This window comes from Coregonus clupeaformis, chromosome 19 (genome assembly GCF_020615455.1).
Source record: "Coregonus clupeaformis isolate EN_2021a chromosome 19, ASM2061545v1, whole genome shotgun sequence".
Classification (NCBI taxonomy): Eukaryota; Metazoa; Chordata; class Actinopteri; order Salmoniformes; family Salmonidae; genus Coregonus; species Coregonus clupeaformis.
Genome location: NC_059210.1, coordinates 10,279,712 through 10,296,909, shown reverse-complemented (window position 1 = coordinate 10,296,909; position 17,198 = coordinate 10,279,712). Strand labels below are relative to the sequence as shown.

Sequence of the window (17,198 nt, the reverse complement as noted above, 5' to 3'; positions counted from 1 at the left end):
AGTCCTAATCGGGGCGGAACGGTTCTGAACTGTTCATGGATATCAGTTCTGACTGCTACAGTTATCCGTGACTGAACGCTTCACCTGTTCACCTCTGAGTCGTGTTCATTAGGGCACCCAATAAAAAGGTTTTGCAGCAGAAAATTAATATTTCTTATTGGACAAGACCAAGTCGTTTTTCCATTAGGTGCCCAATGAACACGACCCTGATTATACCCATTAAGTGCCTAATGAACACGGCCCTGGTTATATCCATCAGGTGCCCAATGAACACGACCCTGATTATACCCATTAGGTGCCTAATGAACGCGACCCTGATTATATCCATTAGGTGCTTAATGAACACGACCCTGGTTATATGTGCATAGAACCGAGCCCAGTGGTTCTGGGCACTGAATCAAACTACTTTACCTGACTGTACTTACTTTAGGTTTGATTTGTCAGGAACACTGATCAACTGATGTCTGTAATGTGCCAGCTTTAACCATCTGTAGCACATATCAACTTTTACATGTGGTCCTCTGTAGCTCAGCTGGTAGAGCACGGCGCTTGTAACGCCAAGGTAGTGGGTTCGATCCCCGGGACCACCCATACACAAAAAAATATGTATGCACGCATGACTGTAAGTCGCTTTGGATAAAAGCGTCTGCTAAATGGCATATTATATTAGAACATCTTGCATGCATGACCATGCATTTCGTTTTCAGTAGTAAGTGTTGTACACTCAACAACTAAAAACGAAATGCAGTATTGGTTATATATAATATAGAAATGCAGTATGGTTCCCCAACTGACGGTTTTATTTGGCCACTCAAGTTTTCTAAGCAAAAAATATATATATATATTGACATAAAATACTAAAAAAAAAACAGGAAATAAGCTCCAAGTGATTTTAATTTTGGAAATCTGTTCCAAAGTATTCCAAGGCATAATAGAGAGACAGGTGATCATATACAAATGTAAGCAAGGTTTGAAATGATTATGTTTTAGTCAAGTATTATATCTGTTTGGGCTTCTTGCGGTCAATTTGCAGTCTACAAATTATTTGTAATTATGTTCTGGCCCCCCGACCATCTGCTCAAGAAAAGATCGGCCCGCGGCTGAATCTAGTTGATGAACCCTGGTATAAAGGCTTTGAATACCACTGAAATTTTAAAAACGAAATACCGATACAATGAAAAGCACTGAAGACCGCTAATGTACATTAACTAAAAAACTAAAGTCACTAATGTACACTCAAACAAAAAACGTTGAGTTACTGATGTTGTGCTGACAGATGTAGCCTACCCATTACCCCGTACTTCACAGCTCATAGTCTGAATGTATTTGGTCTTGTGCCCAGAAGGTCTCCAACCTATTACACAGTGCTCCATCTAAACGCACATCCTGCCTGCTGTCAGGTCTGGCCCATCTAAAATAATGGCTCCAAACAAGTACTGTCTTTATGTCTGGAAAATCAGCTCCTCATCTGCCAAACACTGATTCACATGGTTCCCGGAATGGAACATCATGGGATTTCATTTAACAATAACAGTCCATTTTAACAGTCCATATTCCACTTCCACTAATAACAGTGTTCCAGTCAATGATAGGCTAGATTAGGATAGGAAGTAGGAGCTAATGCAGAGATAGGTCTGTCTGAGTGGTGTGTACAGTGACTTGCAAAAGTATTCATCCCCCTTGCCGTTTTTCCTATTTTATTGCATTACAACCTGTAATTTAAATGGATTTTTATTTGGATTTCATGTAATGGACATACACAAAATAGTCCAAATTGGTGAAGTGAAATGAAAAAAATTACTTATTTCAAAAAATTCAAAAAAATAAATAATGGAAAAGTGGTGCGTGCATATGTATTCACCCCCTTTGCTATGAAGCCCCTAAATAAGATCTGGTGCAACCAATTACCTTCAGAAGTCACATTATTAGTTAAATAAAGTCCACCTGTGTGCAATCTAAGTGTCACATGATCTGTCACATGATCTCAGTATATATACACCTGTTCTGAAAGGCCCCAGAGTCTGCAACACCACCAAGCAAGGGGCACCACCAAGCAAGCGGCACCATGAACACCAAGGAGCTCTCCAAACAGGTCAGGGACAAAGTTGTGGAGAAGTACAGATCAGGGTTGGGTTATAAAAAAATATCCTAAACTTTGAACATCCCACAGAGCACCATTAAATCCATTATAAAGAAATGGAAATAATATGGCACCACAACAAACCTGCCAAGAGAGGGCCGCCCACCAAAACTCATGGACCAGGCAAGGAGGGCATTAATCAGAGAGGCAACAAAGAGATCAAAGATAACCCTGAAGGAGCTGCAAAGCTCCACAGCGGCGATTGGAGTATCTGTCCATAGGACCACTTTAAGCCGTACACTCCACAGAGCTGGGCTTTATGGATGAGTGGCCAGAAAAAAGCCATTGCTTAAAGAAAAAATAAGCAAACACGTTTGGTGTTCGCCAAAAGGCCCCAGACATATGGAAGAAGGTACTCTGGTCAGATGAGACTAAAATTGAGCTTTTTGGCCATCAAGGAAAACACTATGTCTGGCGCAAACCCAACACCTCTCATCACCCCGAGAACACCATCCCCACAGTGAAGCATGGTGGTGGCAGCATCATGCTGTGGGGATGTTTTTCATCAGCAGGGACTGGGAAACTGGTCAGAATTGAAGGAATGATGGATGGCGCTAAATACAGGGAAATTCTTGAGGGAAACCTGTTTCAATCTTCCAGAGATTTGAGACTGGGACGGAGGTTCACCTTCCAGCAGGACAATGACCCTAAGCATACTGCTAAAGCAACACTCGAGTGGTTTAAGGGGAAACATTTAAATGTATTGGAATGGCCTAGTCAAAGCCCAGACCTCAATCGAATTGAGAATCTGTGGTATGACTTAAAGATTGCTGTACACAAGCAGAACCCATCCAACTTGAAGGAGCTGGAGCAGTGTCGCCTTGAAGAATGGGCAAAAATCCCAGTGGCTAGATGTGCCAAACTTATAGAGACATACAGTGGGGGAAAAAAGTATTTAGTCAGCCACCAATTGTGCAAGTTCTCCCAATTAAAAAGATGAGAGAGGCCTGTAATTTTCATCATAGGTACACGTCAACTATGACAGACAAAATGAGATTTTTTTTCTCCAGAAAATCACATTGTAGGATTTTTAATGAATTTATTTGCAAATTATGGTGGAAAATAAGTATTTGGTCAATAAAAAAAGTTTCTCAATACTTTGTTATATACCCTTTGTTGGCAATGACACAGGTCAAACGTTTTCTGTAAGTCTTCACAAGGTTTTCACACACTGTTGCTGGTATTTTGGCCCATTCCTCCATGCAGATCTCCTCTAGAGCAGTGATGTTTTGGGGCTGTCGCTGGGCAACACGGACTTTCAACTCCCTCCAAAGATTTTCTATGGGGTTGAGATCTGGAGACTGGCTAGGCCACTCCAGGACCTTGAAATGCTTCTTACGAAGCCACTCCTTTGTTGCCCGGGCGGTGTGTTTGGGATCATTGTCATGCTGAAAGACCCAGCCACGTTTCATCTTCAATGCCCTTGCTGATGGAAGGAGGTTTTCACTCAAAATCTCACGATACATGGCCCCATTCATTCTTTCCTTTACACGGATCAGTCGTCCTGGTCCCTTTGCAGAAAACAGCCCCAAAGCATGATGTTTCCACCCCCATGCTTCACAGTAGGTATGGTGTTCTTTGGATGCAACTCAGCATTCTTTGTCCTCCAAACACGACGAGTTGAGTTTTTACCAAAAAGTTCTAATTTGGTTTCATCTGACCATATGACATTCTCCCAATCCTCTTCTGGATCATCCAAATGCACTCTAGCAAACTTCAGACGGGCCTGGACATGTACTGGCTTAAGCAGGGGGACACGTCTGGCACTGCAGGATTTGAGTCCCCTGGCGGCGTAGTGTGTTACTGATGGTAGGCTTTGTTACTTTGGTCCCAGCTCTCTGCAGGTCATTCACTAGGTCCCCCGTGTGGTTCTGGGATTTTTGCTTACCGTTCTTGTGATAATTTTGACCCCACGGGGTGAGATCTTGCGTGGAGCCCCCAGATCGAGGGAGATTATCAGTGGTCTTGTATGTCTTCCATTTCCTAATAATTGCTCCCACAGTTGATTTCTTCAAACCAAGCTGCTTACCTATTGCAGATTCAGTCTTCCCAGCCTGGTGCAGGTCTACAATTTTGTTTCTGGTGTCCTTTAACAGCTCTTTGGTCTTGGCCATAGTGGAGTTTGGAGTGTGACTGTTTGAGGTTGTGGACAGGTGTCTTTTATACTGATAACAAGTTCAAACAGGTGCCATTAATACAGGTAACGAGTGGAGGACAGAGGAGCCTCTTAAAGAAGAAGTTACAGGTCTGTGAGAGCCAGAAATCTTGCTTGTTTGTAGGTGACCAAATACTTATTTTCCACCATAATTTGCAAATAAATTCATAAAAATCCTACAATGTGATTTTCTGGATTTTTTTCCTTAATTTGTCTGTCATAGTTGACGTGTACCTATGATGAAAATTACAGGCCTCTCTCATCTTTTTAAGTGGGAGAACTTGCACAATTGGTGGCTGACTAAATACTTTTTTTCCCCACTGTACCTCAAGAGACTTGCAGCTGTAATTGCTGCAAAAGGTGGCTCTACAAAGTATTGACTTTGGGGGGGTGAATAGTTATGCACGCTCAAGTTCTGTTTTTTTTGTCTTATTTCTTGTTTGTTTCACAATAAAACATATTTTTCATCTTCAAAGTGGTAGGCATGTTGTGTAAATCAAATGATACAAACCCCCAAAAAATTCATTTTAATTCCAGGTTGTAAGGCAACAAAATAGGAAAAATGCAAAGGGGGGTGAATACTTTCGCAAGCCACTGTACTGTACAGTAATGGGTGGGTGAAGCCATAATGGTGCTGGTTCCCTGGTGCTCAGAACCACTCCGGACAGGCCCAAAGAGGGCTGGGGGCAGCATTAAAGGTTCAGCCAATCATCAGGGTCAGCTACTCAGCTGTGCATACTGGGTCCGTGTCCACCTAATGACCCTGTACGTCCTCGTCACCAGCCGCCACTGGTTTGTGTGCCATAAAATCCAGGGCTTGGGCTCAATTCTCAGGCCAGGGTCACTTGACTGTAATGGGTGGGTGAATCTAATGTGGCCTGCAGGTCTCTTCCACCACTTTCACGCAACTGAGCTGAGCTGAACCAAGACAAGCTGTACGACAGTGTGAACAGGGATTTGGTCTGCTCTGACCACTACCCACAGAGGCCTAAGAGCAGCATAAGGGACTCTCAGCCCAGGCACCAAGCTGTGCAGCCTGGGTTTGTGTGGGACTCAATACTCAGGGTCATTTTAGTGCAGCAGAGAGGGAATGGCAAGAGCATTAATCATCGTAGTACAGAGTCAGACCACAGACACCTCTGATGTCAATTCTTCTCCATGTCTATGAAGGACGAGTGAACATCTTTACACATAAAGCCCACTGAAGGTCACAGTACGGAAAATGCAACATAAATTAAATCTTGCAACTGGTGCTACAAAATCCCTGATATAAAGTGAGATACAGTGTGTTTCTCAATATGCATACTACAACTACATACTACATGCTCCGAGTGCATTCTCAGAGGACGTTCTCTTGAGTACGTTCTTGTGAGGACGAGAGTGTGGAGAACGCATAAAACATTACATTTGAGATCACACTCCCCCCCTACTGTATTACCTCACGCTGCACCCCCCCATTCACTGAACCTTCTTCCAACCAAGTCAATGGCAACAATAGACACGAAACAAGATATACACAAAGCAAACGTTTCACTTCGTAACTATCAGCTAGCTATATGTGAATCGTAATAGTCTAGCTAACCAGATAGTTTAACAGGCAAAAATGACCTAAAACTAATGTTATGCAAGGTAGATGTCAGTATGAAAATGTATGCACTCACTAACTGTAAGTCGCTCTGGATAAGAGCGTCTGTTAAATGACAAAAAAAATTATTTGTGGGTAGCTAGCTACCAATTCTTCCTGGCTATCTAGCTAGCTAACTGTAGTAGCTAGCCAGTTAGCCCTATTGACTTACTGTGGGCTTGCGATCTACGCGCACTACAGTGGGTATTGTAGGAAAGTAAACATGCCTAAATTAACAGAGAACGTATCAAGATAAAATATTGTAGTCAGGCAACATATGAGATGTGAATGGACAACATTCCATTCCAAGTATTTTTCTCTCTCGCTTCAGTTCCAAAAATGGTCGCCATTGTGTGTTTGCATCATATTTCTGTCCATACTTTTCATTGAAGCTTGCGTCAATGCATGCTTCGAAATGTGTACAAGCGGAGTACGCATCCGAGAAGTGCGATCAAATCCCTTTATTGTAACAGACCAACATTATTTCTAGACATTTGTGTGCAGTGTGAGTATGTGAACTTGTGTGTATAAACGGTGGAGAGCTGACGGGAGAGGTTGTGTTTTCTCTAGCAGGAGGTAAGCTTGGCTTCTTATATGGTGTTGAGTAAAGCTTAAACCATGTATTTAGATTGTAGGTAGGTATTGTAGTTAGGTATTATATGTAGTTTACTCAGGTAGTTATTGTAGGTTATTGTAGGTAATTATTGTAGGTAAGGACTGTATTCGGCGGACCCCGGCGAAGCACGAGGCTAGCTTACCCACTACCTGGACCAACAAAGCTAGCTAGCTAGCGGGTAGCTACCGGTAACTTTTAGCAACTGTGGTTAGCTGTTTCCAATGTTATTTCACGCTTAAGAGTACCTGTAATTGAGCCAGCTAGCTGCCACCTTCAGCTGTTTTTCTAACCTCATTATCATTAACGTTAGGTGGTTGGTAGCTGCTGTACTTAATTTCGGCTACTGACTGCAGTCTGCCAGTTTGGCTTTATACATAGCTTGGGCTTTGTCGAGTAAGGCTTAAACTATGTATTTAGATTGTAGTTAGGTACTATAGGTAGGCATCGTGGGCTGTATATTATTAAGTAGTATAGGTAGGCATCGTGGGCTGTTGTGGGTAGCTGTTGTGTAGTTATTGTAGGTTACTTTTGTATTCGGCGGTGCCGGTGTAGCACAGGCTAGCTAGCTAACTCACCTCCTGGATTAGCTGGCGAGTTGCTATTAGCAACGGTTGCAACTAAAAACAATATCCTTTTAGCCAGCTACATTCGTTCGCAGCGACGCCGTTTTCAAACAAAGTCAACACAGTAGCCATTGCTAGCCAGCCAACACTACCAGCTGGCTGTACTGTGGTAGCTAAATACAATATCTTTGTGCTAGCTACCCAACGTTTAATCATTGCTGCGTTATGAAAGGTAAGCTTGGCTTCTTATATGGTGTTGAGTTAAGCTTAAACCATGTATTTAGATTGTAGGTAGGTATTGTAGTTTGGTATTATAGGTAGCTTACTCAGGTAGTTATTGAAGGTTATTGTAGGTAATTATTGTAGGTAAGGACTGTATTCGGCGGACCCCGGCGAAGCACGGAGGCTAGCTTACCCACTACTTGGACCAACAAAGCTAGCTAGCTAGCTAGCGGGTAGCTACTGGTAACTTTTTGCAACTGTGGTTAATTGTTTCCAATGTTATTTCATGCTTAAGAGTACCTGTGATTGAGCCAGCTAGCTGCTACCATTCAGCTGTTTTTCTAACCTCATCCAAGGCATTAACGTTAGGTGGTTGGTAGCTGCTGTACTTAATTACAGCTACTGATAACAGTCTGCTGTAGCTTACAACAATTCTAATTTCTAAAGTGGAAGTTGGGAGAGTTTTACTCGGGTGGTTCAGTGAAATAATTATAGTTTCTGAGGTGGAAGTTGGGAGAGTTATATATATATATTTTTTTTGGGTGAGGGAGGCCTGCTCTCTCCTTTCCCTGATGTTTAGTTCATTTAATTCCGATCTCCTCTGCATTATTGTAGCCATCTGCTGCAGCCTGTCAACTATGCCTCTGCCTATCCCTGTTCTCTCCTCTCCGCACAGGCTACACAAACGCCTCACACCGCGTGGCTGCTGCCTCTCTAACCTGGTGGTCCCTGCACGCACCACACACCTGGAGTTCCAGGTCTCAGGCAGCCTCTGGAACTGCCGTTCTGCTGCCAACAAGGCTGACTTCATCCCAGCCTATGCTACCCTCCAGTCCCTCGACTTCCTGGCGCTGACGGAAACATGGATTACCACTGAAAACACTGCTACTCCTACTGCTCTCTCGTCGTCTGACCATGTGTTCTCGCATACCCCGAGAGCATCTGGTCAGAGGGGTGGTGGCACAGGAATCCTCATCTCTCCCAAGTGGTCATTCTCAATTTTTCCCCTAACCCATCTGTCTATCTCCTCATTTGAATTCCACGCTGTCACAGTCACTAGCCCATTTAAGCTTAATATCCTTGTCATCTATCGCCCTCCAGGTTCCCTTGGAGAGTTCATCAATGAGCTTGACGCCTTGATAAGTTCCTTTCCTGAGGATGGCTCACCCTTCACAGTTTTGGGGGATTTCAACCTCCCCACGTCTACATTTGACTCATTTCTCTCTGCCTCCTTCTTTCCACTCCTCTCCTCTTTTGACCTCACCCTCTCACCATCCCCCCCCACTCACAAGGCAGGCAATACGCTTGACTTCATCTTTACTAGATGTTGCTCTTCTACTAATCTCACTGCAACTCCCCTCCATGTCTCCGACCACTACTTTGTATCCTTTTCTCTCTCGCTCTCCTCCAACACTACTCACTCTGCCCCTACACAGATGGTAACGCGCCGCCGCAACCTTCGCTCTCTCTCTCCACTACTCTCTCCTCTTCCATCCTATCATCTCTTCCCTCTGCTCAATCCTTCTCCCTCCAATCTCCTGATTCTGCCTCCTCAACCCTCCTCTCCTCCCTTTCTGCATCCTTTGACTCCCTGTGTCCCCTATCCTCCCGGCCGGCTCGGTCCTCCCCTCCAGCTCTGTGGCTTGATGACTCATTGCGAGCTCACAGAACAGAGCTCCGGGCAGCTGAGCGGAAATGGAAGAAAACTAAACTCCCTGCCGACCTGGCATCTTTTCACTCCCTCCTCTCTACATTTTCTTCATCTGTTTCTGCTGCTAAGGCCACTTTCTACCACTCTAAATTCCAAGCATCTGCCTCTAACCCTAGGAAGCTCTTTTGCCACATTCTCCTCACTGCTGAATCCCCCCCCTCCTCCCTCTCTGTGGATGACTTTGTCAACCACTTTGAAAAGAAGGTTGACGACATCCGATCCTCGTTTGTTAAGTCTAATGACACTGCTGGTCCTGCTCACACTGCCCTACCCTATGCTTTCACTTCTTTCTCCCCTCTCTCTCCAGATAAAATCTTGCGACTAGTGACTGCAGGCCGCCCAACAACCTGCCCGCTTGACCCCATCCCCTCCTCTCTTCTCCAGACCATCTCCGGTGACCTTCTCCCCTACCTCACCTCGCTGATCAACTCATCCTTGACCGCTGGCCATGTCCCTTCCGTCTTCAAGAGAGCGAGAGTTGCACCCCTTCTCAAAAAAACCAACACTCGATCCCACTGATGTCAACAACTACAGACCAGTATCCCTTCTTTCTTTTCTTTCCAAAACTATTGAGCGTGCCGTCTTTAGCCAACTCTCTTGCTATCTCTCTCAGAATGACCTTCTTGATCCAAACCAGTCAGGTTTCAGGACTGGTCATTCAACTGAGACTGCTCTTCTCTGTGTCACGGAGGCTCTCCGCACTGCTAAAGCTAACTCTCTCTCCTCTGCTCTTGTCCTTCTAGACCTGTCTGCTGCCTTTGATACAGTGAACCATCAGATCCTCCTCTCCACCCTCTCCGAGCTGGGCATCTCCGGCGCGGCTCACTCCTGGATTGCGTCCTACCTGACCGGTCGCTCCCTACCAAGTGGCGTGGCGAGAAGCTGTCTCCGCACCACGTGCTCTCACCACTGGTGTCCCCCAGGGCTCAGTTCTAGGCCCTCTCCTTTTCTCCCCTATACACCAAGTCACTTGGCTCTGTCATATCCTCACATGGCCTCTCCTATCATTGCTACGCTGACGATACACAACTAATCTTCTCCTTTCCCCCTTCTGATAACCAGGTGGCGAATCGCATCTCTGCATGTCTGGCCGACATATCAGTATGGATGACGGATCACCACCACAAGCTGAACCCTGGCAAGACGGAGCTGCTCTTCCTCCCGGGGAAGGACTGCCCGTTCCATGATCTCGCCATCACGGTTGACAACTCCGTTGTGTCCTCCTCCCAGAGTGCGAAGAGCCTTGGCGTGACCCTGGACAACACCCTGTCGTTCTCCGCTAACATCAAGGCGGTGACCCGATCCTGCAGGTTCATGCTCTACAACATTCGGAGAGTACGACCCTGCCTTACACAGGAAGCGGCACAGGTCCTAATCCAGGCACTTGTCATCTCCCGTCTGGATTACTGCAACTCGCTGTTGGCTAGGCTCCCTGCCTGTGCCATTAAACCCCTACAACTCATCCAGAATGCCGCAGCCCGTCTGGTGTTCAACCTTCCCAAGTTCTCTCACGTCACCCCCCTCCTCTGCACACTCCACTGGCTTCCAGTTGAAGCTCGCATCCGTTACAAGACCATGGTGCTTGCCTATGGAGCAGTGAGGGGAACGGCACCTCCGTACCTTCAGGCTCTGATCAGTCCCTACACCCAGGCGAGGGCATTGCGTTCATCCACCTCTGGCCTGCTGGCTCCCCTTCCTCTGCGGAAGCATAGTTCCCGCTCAGCCCAGTCAAAGCTGTTCGCTGTTCTGGCACCCCAATGGTGGAACAAGCTCCCTCACGACGCCAGGACAGCGGAGTCACTCACCACCTTCCGGAGACATTTGAAACCCCACCTCTTTAAGGAACACCTGGGATAGGATAAAGTAATCCTTCTACCCCCCCCCCCTTAAAAAAAATAAATAAATAAATAAATAAATAGTATAATTGTAAAGTGGTTATCCCACTGGCTATAGGGTGAATGCACCAATTTGTAGTCGCTCTGGATAAGAGCGTCTGCTAAATGACGTAAATGTGCCCTTGAGCAAGGCACTTAACCCTAATTGCTCCTGTAAGTCGCTCTGGATAAGAGCGTCTGCTAAATGACTAAAATGTAAAATGTAATGCTCTATTTCGCATACTTTGATTCATGCACCGACTGATGCATGCTCCAATTTGCGTGCTTGGAGCACGGTAGTATGCATATTCAGAAACACCCACAGTGCAGCTACTTCTGTATCATATGCAGCCAGTTTCTTGGGAAGAGTCACTCCTGCGGAGACTAGAGGTGACTTCCTGTTAGGAGTCTGCAGAGATCTAGGTACCACACACACTCGTTTGCAGGGATTGCAGCAGGTGCATTTGTATTCTGCAACACGCAGCACCATGAAGCGTGTGTTTTATCTTGATGAGCAGATAGACTTGGCATTGGGACCATGAACCAGACTTAACGGCCACATAAATCATTGGATTTCTCAGCCAGCCCTGCGCACCGACCTCTTCCAAATAGATCACACACCAGGCCAGCCGAACATGTGCGGAAAATCCTCTCTGTCCAGCTACATTGATACTCTGACTTACTATACATGGCTTGAAATCGTCTGTCCAATTGCCATCCATCCAAAATAATTTGTGGTGGTGTTTCTATAGAATGGCTTGGAAAAGAAAAGCAACTTTATCCCTGTGCTTAAGGTGGACTGATGGATAAATAAATAAATACATTGAGAAAATGAGTGATGGAGATGGAGATATTGAGGGGGAGACGGATGGGGTGAGGGAGAAGGATGGGGTGAGGGAGAAGGGGAAATGGAAGGAGAGGGAGGAGAGAGAGAGAGAGAAGAAACAGAGTGATGCGACGGAGATGGCGAGACAGATATAGAATGACTGGCATTTCCTCTGCCTCTCCTCTCCATGTGTCCATCTGTTCACCAGGTTGTCAAGCCAGCTCAGGTGAACCATGAACCACAGGCCTCCTCTACACTCTACAACCCTGAACGAGACCAGTGGACAGTGTCCCCTCAGGAGAACCTCTCTAACCCCATATGTTCTCTCCCCCCTCTCTACCTCTCTCTCGCTCTCTATCTCTCTCTCTCTCCCTCCTCTCTCTTTCTATCACCCACTCTCTCTATCCATGTCTCTTCAGGGCGCAGCCAGAGGCTTCAACAAGAAGAGAAGTCAGGAGAGATGTCAGTCAGCTATTAAAACAGTACTTCAGTCTGTGTATCTGTCTGAAGTCACTGTTGTCTTTATCCCCTCTGTCTGTATATCAGATGATCTGAGACCAGCTAAGAGGTTTGTGTGTGTGTGTGTGTGTCTGTGAGGCCCCATCTCCATCTGTGCTACAGCTGATCTCAGCCCTGCTGCTGAGTAATCTCATTGCTTTCTCACCTGGGGGACAGCAACCTGCTGCTAGTCTCTCAGAGATCAAATAATCCACAGCACCAGGCACTAGCACACTGTGGCAGATTGCATCTAGTAGCTTGGTGGCAGGGACATTACCTTTTTCACAAGGAAATCTTATATTTGGTTATTTTTAACCTACTGCAGTATAGCGTAGGAGGTCACCATAGTGTAGTGAAGTGGTTTTAACTCAAAACCACAAGTACCTTGATTTGTTTTCTCATAGGGATATAATAATCCTATATTCATGTGTGTTTATCAAACTACAGCAACAAGTTGACATTCTGGGTGGGTCTCCTCCTCTCACCCCCCCTGTCCCATCACAATGATAACACCAAAGCCCGCGAGGGGAGGTGAAGTAGATAGAAACCTCTGCATCGGTTCTATTCATCCCTCGGTTCTGAATGCTGCCGCTGACAAAGACCCATTGGTTCACGCCTCAATGTGTTTCAAACTGCTGATTCAGTCTACAGCCCTCGCCCTGTGGTCCCCCCTCTCTCTGTTTGTCAACCTCTTTCTCTTTCCGTCTGTCTCCAGCTCACTCTGGCCCCTCTCTCCCCCCTCACTCTCTATCTCGCTCTCTGGCTCTCGTCCCCACTCTGGCCCTCAGCCCCCCTCTCTCTCTCTCTGTCACTTGTTGTGAATGTGTTGGTCAATCCCGCTGTGAGTTCCAGGCCAGAGAGGCTGAGTCCACACTTTTGAATGACCACCCCGGCAGAGAGAGAGAGAACAGAGAGAGAGAGATAGAAAAGATGGAGAAAGAGAGATATATTTAAATTTTTAGTCATTTAGCAGACGCTCTTATCCAGAGCGACTTACAGTTAGCAAATGCCGTTGCAAACGCCATGCTCTACCAACTGAGCTACATCCCTACCGGCCATTCCCTCCCCTACCCTGGGCCAATTGTGCGCCGCCCCATGGGTCTCCCGGTCGCGGCCGGCTACGACAGAGCCTGGATTCGAACCAGGATCTCTAGTCGCACAGCTAGCACTGCGATGCCTTAAACCACTGCGCCACTCTCTATATGAACAAAGAGAGAGGAAGAGACAAAAAGAGAGATAAAGAGAATGAAGACAGTGAATGTGTGACGCTGTGAGGAGCTAGATGAGCTCAGAGATGTCAATGTCCCTTTACATCTCTCTCTTTATCCCTCCCCCCGCTCCCTTCTCTCTCTCTCAGCTATGCAGCATCTAATGAACTCATGGAGGTTTTGTCTAGTTCCCGGTTGGTCCTGGGGAAGTCCACGATGACGTTTTTAGGACGTTCTTGGGACGTTGTGTCATGGTCCCCTGGAGGTTTTGTGTAGTTGCCGGTTTGTCCTGGGGATGTCCCCGAAGACGTTTTAGGACTTTCTAGGGATGTTGTGACCATGCGGACCATGACGTTCAGGGGACATTCAGGGGACCATGACACAATGTCCCAAGAACGTCCTAAAAACATCCCCGGGACAAACCGGGAACCATGAAAGTCCTGAGAACGTCCTAAAAAGGTCCTGACATTCTGGGAACTAGACAAAGATCCCACAGAGAACCTTCCTTTGGGACCATCAGGCGACGTTCTTAGAGAAAGTGGATGGATTGTCATGGGAGGCCAGCCCTTCATTCACTTCTAGGCTACACCACTTTATTGTACAGTGCCACTTTATGATGAAATATGAATGCATTCCATTTAGCAAGTTGGCAATATCATAGATGGAGACTTCTGTTACAGAGCAGGAACCTCCCAGACAAGACAGACAGCCTGACAGACAGACAGACAGTCGTTTCCATTCACATCGGAAATGAGCAAAGAAATTCATGTTTGAATTTGAGGGCAAGGCAATAACATTCCAAGTATTAGAGGGAAATGAAACATTTTTGGAAAGAGAGGATGTTGGGTATGAAATGTGGACTGAGAAAATATCCAGCACAAAGAAGCAGGGACGTACAGTACTGTATGTTGACAGTATGGAGCTACAGTACTGTATGTTAACAGTATAGAGCAACAGTACTGTATGTTAACAGAATGGAGCTACAGTACTGTATGTTGACAGTATGGAGCTACTGAACTGTATGTTAACAGTATGGAGCTACAGTACTGTATGTTGACAGAATGGAGCTACTGAACTGTATGTTAACAGAATGGAGCTACAGTACTGTATGTTGACAGTGTGGAGCTACAGTACTGTATGTTGACAGAATGGAGCTACAGTACTGTATGTTAACAGTGTGGAGCTACAGTACTGTATGTTGACAGAATGGAGCTACTGAACTGTATGATAACAGAATGGAGCTACTGAACTGTATGTTGACAGTATGGAGCTACAGTACTGTATGTTGACAGTATGGAGCTACAGTACTGTATGTTGACAGTATAGAGCTACAGTACTGTATGTTGACAGTATAGAGCTACAGTACTGTATGTTGACAGAATGGAGCTACTGAACTGTATGTTGACAGTATGGAGCTACAGTACTGTATGTTGACAGTATGGAGCTACAGTACTGTATGTTGACAGTATGGAGCTACAGTACTGTATGTTGACAGTATGGAGCTACAGTACTGTATGTTGACAGTATGGAGCTACAGTACTGTATGTTGACAGTATAGAGCTACAGTACTGTATGTTGACAGAATGGAGCTACAGTACTGTATGTTGACAGTATGGAGCTACAGTACTGTATGTTAACAGCATAACTTACCAGAAAAGACCCGATCCACTCCTCTCTCCTCTTCAATAATCTATCCTCCTCTGAGTCACTGTCTGTTCTTCTTGAACCTGAAAAACAGGGGAAATAAAGATACAGTATTAGATATCAGTATTCATATACCATATATCATATGTATGTATGTATGTATATATGTATGTATGTATGTATGTATGTATGTATGTATGTATGTATGTATGTATGTATGTATGTATGTATGTATGTATGTATAGCTCTGTCAGGTTGGATGGGGAGTGTCGCTGCACAGCTATTTTCAGGTCTCTCCAGAGATGTTCGATCGGTTCAAGTCCGGGCTCTGGCTGGGCCACTCAAGGACATTCAGAGACTTGTCCCAAAGCCACTCCTGCATTGTCTTGGCTGTGTGCTTAGGGTCGTTGTCCTGTTGGAAGGTGAACCTTCGCCCCAGTCTGAGGTCCTGAACGCTCTGGAGCAGGTTTTCATCTCTCTGTTCATCTTTCCCTCGATCCTGACTAGTCTCCCAGTCCCTGCTGATGAAAACATCCCCACAGCATGATGCTGCCACCACCATGCTTTACCATAGGGATGGTGCCAGTTTTCCTCCAGACCTGACGCTTGGCAATCAGGCCAAAGAGTTCAATCTTGGTTTCATCAGACCAGAGAATCTTGTTTCTCATGGCCTGATAGTCTTTAGGTGCCTTTTGGTAAACTCCAAGCGGGCTGTCATGTGCCTTTTACTGAGGAGTGGCTTCCATCTGGCCACTCTACCATAAAGGCCTGATTGGTGAAGTGCTGCAGAGATGGTTGTCCTTCTGGAAGGTTCTCCCATCTCCACAGAGGAACTCTGGAGCTCTGTCAGAGTGACCATCGGGTTCTTGGTCACCTCCCTGACTAAGGCCCTTCTCCCCCGATTGCTCAGTATGGCCGGGCGGCCAGCTCTAGGAAGAGTCTTGGTGGTTCCAAACTTCTTCCATTTAAGAATGATGGAGGCCAATGTGTTCTTAGGGACTTTCAGTGCTACAGCCATTTTTTGGTACCCTTCCCCAGATCTGTGCCTCAACACAATCCTGTCTCGGACCTCTACGGACAATTCCTTCGACCTCATGGCTTTGTATTTGCTCTGACATGCACTGTCAACTGTGGGACCTTATATAGACAGGTGTGTGCCTTTCCAAATCATGTCCAATCAATTTAATTTATCACAGGTGGACTCCAGTCAAGTTGTAGAAACATCTCAAGGATGATCAACGGAAACAGGATGCACCTGAGCTCAATTTCAAGTCTCATAGCAAAGGGTCTGAATACTTATGTAAATAAGGTATTTCTGTTTTTTACTTTTAATAAATGTGCTAAATTTTCTAACCTTTTTTGCTTTGTCATTATGGGGTATTGTGTGTAGATTGATGAGGACATTTTTTAGAATAAGTCTGTAACGTAACAAAATGTGGAAAAAATCAAGGGGTCTGAATACTTTCCGAATGCACTGTATGTATGTATGCATGTACAAGACGTTTCAATTCAGACACATCAGGCTTAATCCAAACTGACAAATGGGACACTACTACTAATAATGTAAGCATACTGTGTCCATAATAAATATATAGGTTGTAGGTTGGGAGCTTTTGTGAAAGAGCACAGTTAGAAAGATATGGCATATAGAAGCAAACCGGATGGACATCATGAAAATGATCGGAGAGGTTGAGAGTAGAGGAAGTTCAGGAGAAAAAACAAACAAAATATAATTATTGTAAAATTGACTGTGCCCATAAAATGTAGATAGTAGGTATAAGCTGGAAGTAGAGGCCTAAGCATTGTTGTTCACTAGTTTACTCCAAGTAGGGAAAGGGTGGTGGGGTTGGAAAGTAATAAAGGGGAATATATCTATTTTTTTAAAGGATATGTATGTGTATGTATGTATGTATGTATGTATGTGTGTGTGTATGTGTGTATGTGTGTATATATACAGTGAGGGAAAAAAGTATTTGATCCCCTGCTGATTTTGTACGTTTGCCCACTGACAAAGAAATGATCAGTCTATAATTTTAATGGTAGGTTTATTTGAACAGTGAGAGACAGAATAACAACAAAAAAATCCAGAAAAATGCATGTCAAAAAGGTTATAAATT

The 17,198-nt window shown here is 45.2% G+C and overlaps 1 protein-coding gene across 14 annotated transcripts in view; it reads right to left on the bottom strand.

Moving 5' to 3' along the window:
• The window catches only part of LOC121531634 (neuronal cell adhesion molecule), a 162,204-nt gene that overhangs the window by 57,167 nt on the left and 87,839 nt on the right, over window positions 1-17,198 (bottom strand). For all 14 annotated transcript variants that reach the window (XM_041836963.2, XM_041836965.2, XM_041836969.2 and 11 more), the window contains exon 2: window positions 15,088-15,164. The gene's annotated coding sequence lies outside the window, so the exon portion shown is untranslated. The remainder of the gene's footprint in view (window positions 1-15,087; window positions 15,165-17,198) is intronic.